The sequence below is a fragment of the Halyomorpha halys genome, unplaced genomic scaffold (genome assembly GCF_000696795.3).
Source record: "Halyomorpha halys isolate HHAL.00 unplaced genomic scaffold, Hhal_1.1 Scaffold500.1, whole genome shotgun sequence".
Taxonomy (NCBI): domain Eukaryota; kingdom Metazoa; phylum Arthropoda; class Insecta; order Hemiptera; family Pentatomidae; genus Halyomorpha; species Halyomorpha halys.
The window spans coordinates 368,592-379,965 of NW_027111990.1; positions in this window are offsets into that span (position 1 = coordinate 368,592).

Here is an 11,374-nt window from a genome sequence, read left to right on the forward strand (position 1 = left end):
TTCATTACTTAAGCCAATCAATAACTTTATTGTCCTGTAATGTTACAATAAAGTAACCGGTTACAAGTCAAAACAGTTCCATATGATATAACCTATTAAGAAGCTAATTGGTATTAATGAACAATACTGACTGAATAAATGACACAATACACCTTTCAGTATTCTTGGAAGATAATGTGATCAGTGACAATGTGCCTATGCGTGTGGGATCCAAAAAGTCAAATTTTGAACAAGATGGTTCAACATAGGGAATGCACTACTTCCTACCCAAGCTATATAATATTACCAATAAAAACTCAAATTTAAATCACCAAGTCCAAAATAGAATCATCGTTTCATCTTATTTTTTCCTGAACCTGATTGTAGGATGCTGAAAGGACAGCATAATTATCTTGGTTTAAAAAAATATAATTTATAGTGATCACTTAACCAGCTATCCGGATTAACCGTCAGTAAAAAGTATATATTTTCACTGCGTCGACTAGTTTAAGCATTAACGTAAAATTAGAGGAAATGAGAGCTGAACACGTTGGGGTGAGGGTAGGAGATCTCTTGGTTCAGAAGGTTGTAAGTTCTATGCCCCCAGAAAAGTATTTCGACACTCCCACTCTGGGGCTGCATATGTCCTCAATGGAAGGCTCGAGCCATAAAAGAAAAACACTATATTATTATTATTCAACTAAACTAAATTAATCAAACTAAAAGATCACTAGCAAAGAAAAGAGAAAGTGCTATAGCAAATCTTGAGTTAAACTGAACTGATGAGACTAACAGAGGAACAAAAAAAGCAAATTTACTGCTAAAAAAAGTTTTTAATAGCACTCAACATTGTTGTTTAATTTACACAAATAATTTAATTACCTATATACAAAAAGACAATTAATTTTTGAAATTAAATCTTTATGCTTTGTTAACGTGACAAAAAAAAAAAAAATAAATACACAAACTAATAGTGATTCAAATACAAGTGCGTATGTTCAACAGATTGATAATTAATTTATTAAAAATATGTTTATATTTTATTTTAATTTCTACCTAATATACAGATTAAATTAAATTAACAATAAATAAAATTTTTTTTTAACATCTAGTTAAATGGCGCTCCCCCTGAACTAGGGGTGTCTCGGTTCCTTCTAGAACGGATAAGCGAGGTTCTACTATAAACATATGTTAAACAGAGCAGAGAGTAATTTGATATTATTGCAAAACTATATCCCTTTCATACAATAACGTAACATTAAATAATTTTAATAATTAAATAAATTTCCTCCCGAATCCAATCCTTACAGTCCAAAATCCTTCCTAAAATCCTTAATGCTCCTTACTTTGTCACAAATCCATCAATGTCCCATATGTTGCCGATTTGGCGAGAACTAGATACCATTCCTTCCATGATAAACTCCCCAACCAACTTAACTACCCAAATTCACTTGTTTCTAGCCTGGTTTCTCCTTCATTACTTAATAATCCTCCTAAGTATCTGAAAAGAAGATCGCCTCGAGATCTTCTCCTCAAGAAATAATATTGGAGTTCTATCAATGGGTAGATTCTCCACATGTTTGTATCATGTCACAATGTCACCTACAGCAAATTTACTTGTATATATTTTTATACAGTTGTAAATAACAATAAATAAATTATAAAAAAAAAATTATATTATTTATTATTAAACATCTAAATTGTACAACGTCTAAATTGTCATTGCGCATCGTTCAACAAAAATTCTAACTTTTATTATAAGCTATAATTGATATTTAAGATTACTTTGTAAGCGATGATGAGGATAAAATATTCATTGGCGTGACGCTGTTGTGTTAGGATCCAAATGATGCAGCCATAGAATGCGAGCAGGTGAAATGACCGGTTATTGGAAAGGACTTGTACATCATAATAAGAGCATAGGTCGTATAACACTCTGGTACGTAAACCAGCTCTTTAACCCACGCAACCCATTCATAAATATTAGATTCATTCATAAATATTCGTTTACTGTTCTATCGATACTAACCAGTTTTCACATTGGAGATAGTAATCAGTCGTTAAATTCCTTCGTTTTAATGGTCTGTTCATATCAAAAACTGGTTCAAAAAATTAGATGATTTATTTTTGAGCGAAATAAGTTTGGTTTATCCTAAATATGCATATATAAATCAAATAGTAAATTTATATAAGTCAGAGAACTCCACAAAAGAGGTTTTGGTAGACACTAATAATATATATATATAATCATTTTTATCTCGACTGTTAATGATATATATTTTTTAGGATCTTGGGGTTCCGTCAATAACGGAAAACAAATATTTTGGAGACGTTTCCAGATTTTATTTTTCAAATATTCATCATGGTGTACAGTGAAAAAAAAAGATTTTTTAAACAGTCAAAAATAAAAATTCTCATGTAATTCTATTCTGTATATATCAGCAAAAGGTATATTTCAATATTTTGATATTTACAACTGTACGTAAATACATTAAGTAAATTTGAGGAAATCATAATGGTATGGTAAAAGCATGTAGAGAAACTACCCAATGGTAGCACTCTAAAAACATTTTTACAATATAATGGCTCGAGGCCATCTTCTTTTCAGATGCCTCGGAGGATTGTCCGAAATAAAAGAGGAAGCAATATTAGAAACTAATGGGTTTGAGTTGTCAGGGAGTTTGTAATGGAAGGATTGATATCTGGTTCGGGCTAGATCGGTTACAAATGGAACATTAAGGTCTTTTTGGATGATTTTAATATTTTGATGTAAATTTTATTTATTCTATAATTAAATAATTGAAAAGTATTACACCAAAAGTGAATATATCTACTTCTAAAAAGTAAAGTTTTTTTTGACAAATTAAAATTCCATACAAAAGACTTATTTATTTTAAAATTTAAATTTATCCATGGGCCTATTTGGACATACGGAGTTGAGCTATGGGGCTCCACTAAACCATCTAATTCCTCTCGAATCCAATTCTCACAGTCCAAAATCCTTCGTAAAATCCTTAATGCTCCTTACTTTGTCACAAATCAAATCATCCATCAGGACCTCAATGTCCCATTTGTTGCTGATTTGGCCAGAACCAGATACCAATCCTTCCATAATAAACTTCCCAACCACCCAAACCAACTCGTTTCTAACCTGGCTTCTCCTTCACTACCTAATAATGCTTCTTGGCGTCTGAAAAGAAAATGGCCTCGAGATCCCCTTTAGAAATGTTTTTGGAGTTCTATCAATGGATAGATTCTCCACATGTTTTTATTATGTCATAATATCACTTACAGCAAATTTATTTGATGTGTATAAATGTATACAGTTGTAAATATCAATAAATAAATTATTAAAAAAAAACATTTATCCATGTCAAATATATATGAATCAACGTTTTCAATAAATATTTTACATCTTCATAGGATGCTCCCATAATAATTATGAAATGATAAATTTACAAATTGGTTAAATTGATTTTTGAAAGAAAACACTTAATTTAGTTAGAAAAAACCTCTTTGCTTGAAAAAAAATTTTCACTATATTTATATTACTAATACTATTATACTATTTACTTATATTAAAAATCTTTAAGGAAATTCTTATGGATTTTTCAGATTTACCACTTCATTTTTAGAGCATTGAATGGTCATAAAATTTAATTAATTTTCATATTTCTCTTCTAAAATATTAGGAGGTGAAAAAATAAAAGATGATTACTTTATATGCTGGTTCAAATTAGAGAAACACGTTCTATAAACTCTTATAAAAATATCGACAATTGCTTATAACGTTTTAACAGGGATGGAAACTTGAAATTGAATGAATATCTTTATTAACAAATTATCCGTTTCAATTTCTGTGAATGAAATGACAATAAGCGAAATCAATTCGAATACTGCCCCGTATCAGTATCTTAAAATTCAGAGCAGAACTGTTTTATCGGGCAGTAGAAATAATTTTCAAGCTGAAATGATTGACTGTGTGATATGGTATACGTGACTTAGGTGAGGAAGTAGTTTCCAGTCTCCCAGCCAGGCAATTCACGTAACGGCAACTCTTTCATACCCAACAATGAAGTCTATGGATTTCCCTTTAAACTACTATCGAAACAAATCCAAAACTTAAATATAGGAGAAAATAATATTTGTAAACCTTATTACAAAGTTAATTTTTTTTTTTTTTTATATCTTTATTGAAATTAACAACTGTACATTTATATACATTCATCCAGACAAAAAAGATTTTTTAAACAGTCAAAAATAAAAATTTTCAGCTAATTCTATTCTGTATATATCAGTATGAGGTATATTTCAATATTTTGATGTAAATTTTATTTATTCTATAATTAAATAATAGAGTGTAGAGAAAGTACCCATTGGTAGCACTATGATGACGTATTTACATTATGCCTCGTGGCCATCTTCTTTTCAGCGCTTCAGAGGATTGCCAGGAATGGAAGAGGAAGCAAAGTTAGAAACTTGTGGGATTGGATGGTCGGGAGTTTTTGTTTGCTGGTGATTTTATTTCTAACAAAGGAGCATTGAGAATTTTACGAAGGATTTTGGATTGTAAGTATTCGATATGAGAGGAATTCGAAGGCTTTAGTGGAGCCACAAAGCACAACTACCTATGTCCATATTTGCCTTATTACAGTCATGTAGATCAGTATTTTGTAATAGATTGGAAGTTTTGACCATTTGTTTAGTAAGTGCTGTAATAGGCGGACGTGTAGCTCCTTTTTTTTCAATCTCAGGTGAGGATTACAGGTTAGTCGGTTGTCCAGTTGCAGCCGAAGGTTTGTTGGGATTTATTTTAATCCTCTAATTATTGAGACTTACATTCTTCGATGGTTGTGATTTGGGATGCAATTAAAGGGTTATTATTAACTGCCTGCATACATGTGTCATCGACATATGTGGTGAGAATAGTGTTAGAATTGGTTGGGATGTCAGCTCAATCTAGAATTATAAAAAATAAAAAAAAAACTAGAGCTAATACAAGATGTGCAATAAAGCATTACTAATTCAATTATTTATTTATTTGATGATTATTTTTCATCAATAGGCCAAATACTCAATTACGGGTTGTAAGCGGTTACAAAAAAAATTTTGTGGCCGAGGTTAAACGCGCCCAGATTAGCAGCCTCGAAACTGCAGTGGCGCCGGTTCGAATCCGGTCTGGGCCGGTTGACTTTTATTTCGCGACGGTTCCACGGAATGAAGACTTGACCATTCCACTATGGTTGGATTATTTTATGTTCATGCTTATATTTTATTTAATAAAACTGATCAGTATGGTTAGTTTTATAGCAACGGGATATATATTAGGGCAACGTTGCCTATTGTTAAATAAAGCATTTCTCTCGACAATCATTCATAATTGATAAACATTTTTTTTTTAAATGCATAAATGATCAAACACCTTACTTATAATAATTTTCCAGTTGGAAGATCAAGTTCTTAGTTTAAAATGTCTCACTTTTTTTTTTAGTTTTATTATTATTCTTAGCCATCCAGGACTGCCCATATTGTTGTAGAAGTCATCGTTATCTACCAGAAACTAAGTATAGCCAATAAATAAGTAATGGGTCCAGAAGCTTGGATGTCATGGATATAACTATTTATAAGCTTGGTCAGAAGCATAATTCACATAAGCATAAGTATATGAAGAACCTCAAGCATGTTTATCAACTGTTCATATTTAGTTTACCAATAAGTATAAACTCCAAAATATTCATAATATAGATATTTTAAAAATATTTTTCTAACAAAACATTCACTACTATTTCTTTCAGAAAACTCCAAAATAATGAGCACTTTAAAAGTACATAAGACAATTTTTTATTTACTTATTGAAATCTATAACTTTACTACAAAAAAAAATTTTAAAAATACATCTAGTAAATAGAATGGCTTGATACAGAATTGTGTAGAACACTACCTATTGGTAGCACTCTAACGAAATTTCTACATTAAAATGACAAAAGACATATGAACGGAGAATGTTAAACATTAGTCAGATATAGTATATTATTTTAACTGATTACTTATTACATCAGTAAATAATAAATAATAAGATTTGATGGATCAACTCACACAACTTTTCTAACCGGTTTGAGTGCTACGTCCAATATGCAATGATCGTTTGATCTATCTTCGTTACTATCAATATCTTTGATGGTAATTAAATCATATGGGATGAGTTAAACGTGCACAGAGTATGGAAAATAGTTTGTTAGGCAGTTTAATTATCTTTCAAGTGAATTTTTGAGTTATTAGAAGAACTGATAAAAATTGAATGGAATTTCATGAGTATCTTTGAACAAACCCCAAATATCTTTACAGGCAAGATTTTCAAAATTTTAAAAGGATTCAACGTATCTTAAAACGTAAAAAACACAAATCATTAGGGCAGTGGGGGGGGGGGAGATTTATAAAGAACAAACTCCACATCGATATGTTGTGTATCAACTTACTGGAAGAACCTAAGTGCAAATGTTTTTCAAACCCTATTCATTAATTAAATAACAGGAAAATATTTACTCTAATTGTGTTTAAAAAAACTAGCACCCCTTCGGATCTTATTGGATCGGGTTTAAACTTAATCCTGATAAGGTTAAGAGATATTGAAATCCACGGCTTTCAACAAATTCGGAAGCTGTGGAAAGCCTAGTTGACATAGAGAGAACAATTTGGTTTATTATGTTGAATAATGAATCAATGCAATAGACAAAGAAAAAATCCAACCTTTTCTATCTAATTTTATTGAGATTCATTACCAAAGTTACAGGTCACCGTTGGATGATCCGAATTCGTCATTACCAACTCACAAGTCATAAGATTTCATGTTTTATATGGCCATATCTTAGTCATTTATGAAGATTGTTGTTTAAAAATTTCTTTGGAAACACTTTTTCAAAACCAAAAAAAAATCATCTATAGAACAGGTTGACGGTCTATGTTTCTCCTATTTTTTTCCTTTGCGAGATAACGGCAAATAAATGCGAGATAACTGCTTTTTCATTATTTATTACTATATTTACCATTACGGAGAACTTCTGCGTTAATTCCGCTTCTCAATTTTAATGTTATCTCCAATCGGAAGGCGTTCCATGTTATTTTCAATGTAAATGAAGAATGGTCAACAGTTAATGCTTTGTTTACTTATGTAGGTTGCGAGATAGAAAACCAAAAAAGAAAGTTGATAATCTTCATAGCGGCCATAGAATATAAGGTCAAGAATGATAAAAAACAAAAAAAAATCTTTAACGAAAAATAATTCTTGAAAGATTTTATTAATTTTATGGCACAGAGTACATTGTAAGTTGATTAGATTACTCCAATACGATCGTCGAGGCGAACTGTAAAAATAAACACTGCATACTCAAATGAATTTTTAACATCCTCACAAGCCATGCGACCAATATCCAAACTGTCAATTGCCTTCGATAAACTGCTATTAAATGCATCAATGCACCTTCACGACACCATTTTAGGAACTGCACCGATACAAATAAAACCACCATAAGGCATCCGCGCACCCACACGTTCATTAAGATAGCAACCACTGACCGAACGGAATAACTTACATTTTAAATCAGGAGACGCAATGGCTTTATAACATAATAAATGGCATCGGTGCCATAAGAAGTTCGCCAATGCTAGATTTTTCAAAGAACGTGGGCAGGGTTGTCCCAGCCTACGGTTGAGTTACCGAGCGTTGCATGTTCTCGATGTCAACCCACGAACTAAACGATAATACTCAGATCGCCATAAATTTTCATACACCACCTAAAAGTTAAAATGTGCCTCTACATTTATAATTACTGTAACATAAATAATTAATTATGCATTAAGGAAATTGGTTAATTATTTATATAATGAGAAACTTTAATAATGGTGTACAAAGCATTATTTGAATCGACATTAAGATATGGGATCGAATGTTATGGCGTCAGTGCTGATAGTCATTTATCTAAACTTGCAATTCAACAAAATAAAACGTTAAAAACAATAACGGACCGCAATAATGAAAAAGAAAATCTTAAAACCATGGTCGACATCCTACCGCAACAGCCGCAGGGAGGAAGTTGCTCTAACCCGCTTGAGAATAGGTCATACTCTCCTCACGCTCTCTCACCTGATCAGAAAACGGCCACCTTCAACGTGCAAATATTGTTAGTCTATTATAACGATTAAACATATTTTTGAATGTACTCACAATTTGCCAACAATAAACAGAATAGGACTGACCCCAAATTTATCAGAAGCTCTCACAGATGAGGAAGCTAAAGTTACATTAGTGTTTAAATTTTTAAAAGCACATCGCCTTCTTTCTAAATTATAACTTCTCTTCGATTTTAATTTTTATTTTATCTTTTTTAGTTTAGTTTATTTTTTTTTATTAATTATTTTTATTATTTATTATCATATTTTTTATTATTGTGTTTGTATTTTCATCATAATAGCATGTCAGAGGTGTTGATGACCAGAGGGTTTTACGCCTTTAAGCAACAATAAACAAACAAACAATCTTAAAATCGTTGGTACTTTACCACCTAAACGATTTTATTATCTTAAAATTTATGGATAATAACTTATTTATATAAGAAATAATATACCTAAAAAAATGTATAAACAAAATTAAATTTATCGAACCACCCTAAACAACAAATTTGGTAAACGTACCTTCAACTATACCATACCATATCTGTTCAATCGTTTACCAGAAGAACTAATAAATAAACCAATCACAAAAAAAAAAAAAAAAAAAAACTAAAAAAGAAATATTTAACTGGGTACTTTCTTATTTCTATGATTCCCAATAATTGATTTTGATTCACCAAATGACCACATCTGCCTGTATATTTTCTTAACTCCACATTATTTATTATATCACAATTTAAATTAGCAACGTATATGTGTGCTTAGTAATAGATATTATTGGAGCCTTATTTTTATCATATGCTGTATCAACCTGTTTTATTCTCATTATTATATTAATTCACTAATTGTAAATTAGATGCTTTATTATTCACTTCAAACCCCTTTCATTTATTTTATTATTATTATTTATTTAATTAAATTATTTGTTAATAATTATTATTTTATTTTTTTAGTTGTATCACTTGAGATCAATTCATATTGTACTTATCTAGGTTAAAAAGAGTAAAGCCTTCACAACGCCCTAACAGTATAAACTGTAATATATACTTACATTTCACTTATGTTTATCATTTTTATGTTATTTGGCACCGACCAATAGATGTTGTCATCTGGTCGGACCATATTGGATGTAATTTTTTAAATGAATGAAATAAAAAAAAATCATTTATTTTTTCTAAAAATCCGCAATCTCAATCCAAGAGTTATTTAAAAAAGAATTCATATTTTAATCAGATAAATTTGAGAACTAGGAAATTCACTGATTGGTGTCATAAATTATTTAATCTTCAATTTGTTGGTAAATATCCTGTCAATGCTACTTATACAAACGTTATTGACGATTTCCGACTTAAGTACTTGAAACCATGATCTTTGTTAAATCTGTAAAAATGCACTACTATTTTATTGGTATATATAACACGACAATTACTTATGAATTGAAGTCTGTGAAAGGGTATACTGAAAAAATGAATATAATTGTGCAACCTCCAATACCCAAATGCAATCCAAGAGAGAAAATCTCAATTCAATGTGGCTTCTTCAGAGCCTTTGGATGGTTGTTTCTTTCTAATGTACACAACTTCTCACAATAAAAGAAACTTTCCTAATACGAACTAACTTCTACCTTATCCTTGAATTCTCATCCAGTCTCATGAATCTCCAATCGAACCCCCCTTCCCCCAGAAAAAAAAATTATTTATAGTAAAACAAATTTAATATAAACCAAATTTATTTTACTTCAAATCAAAATTTATTGGCTTTCTTATCGTGTTTTATTCCACTTATTTATTTATATAGCACTTTTATGATGTCCTCTTAACCTTATTTTTTTTTTTTATTTAGTTCTATAAGTCTAGAACAAACCTATACTGTAGCTAAGTATATTTTAGTTTGAATATCTACTTAGTATCAATATTCATTAAGTTTAATTTCAATATTGCTCATAAATAAAAACTTGTATTGATTAAATTCATGTTTACATTATACACACCGTTAAAGTATCTAATTTGGCAGTTTATCGACTTTTTAAAACCCTGAAAGCAGATTAAAATAAAACTCTGATTGACCCTAAAACAGCAGAACCAAAAATCATTTTTTCCCCTTAGTTGTATCCTGGCCAAATTTACGGTCTAGGATATTTATGCAAAATAGATTTAGTAGACCTGATACAATACATCAAATGTCTATTACAAGTAATAAATAAACTTATAAATACTATATTTTTTTATCTTATATTACAATCTGCTACAACCTTGGAAAATTGTCAAAGTGATAAATGATCACATTTATAACAAAAAATTATATATAAATAAATAACAATGATAAAATTTCTATATGTATATAAACTACGTACATAGACAAATAAGGATAAAATAAAATAAGTAAAAAAAACTAACACAACAATGAAATAAAAGCACTAATCACATTTACTCTATTATGTAAAATATTTACAAACCCGACCTGAGGCACTCCAAGCCGACTTTATCCCCACGCATGAGGGGTAGAGTAAGGCTCTTCGAGATCCCAACGCAGTAAATCTTCTAACTCTCAAATTGATCTGATTAAAATCTGAATTATTTTTTAATTAACTGCTGGATTGAAATAATAGTCTTTTAAAAAAATAATAAATGATACAATATTTTAAACCAATTTCCTTAATGGATAACTTACCATTTTTCATTGCCAGCATATGTGCGATTGCTAAAAGAGTCAACACATTTCGGTGTAAAGACAACTTCATTTATCCAACTACGTTCGAGGTTATCAAGTTCAAACATGATAATTTCTCGTTCGATGCTTGTTCCTTAAGGACAAGCATACGATAGTACCATTCGTAGTTCGGTATTTTTATGTTTATATTATTAGTGATCATTAGTGATTTTTAATTATTAATAAATAATAAATGAACAAATCATTTATTTCTTGATAATACAAATGAATGTCTTTAGATCTCCCAAAGAAGAATATTTTATACCGCTTTACTAGGTCATTAGGTCCAAATTATTTCATTGCTCTTATTATAATTTATGTAATAATATACATATGGATATGTTTTCAGGTGTAGAACACTAAAAAGCTATTGTTAATTATATTAAAGGAGCTTAAATTTATACTAAATCACTAAAACCGAAAGTCACTTCTTGTAAAGTAAATCAAAAGAATTTTTCAAAAAATGAAAGTGACTCGGATTCGTTTTTAACGTGTAAAAAAACTCTAAAATTTTATTTTT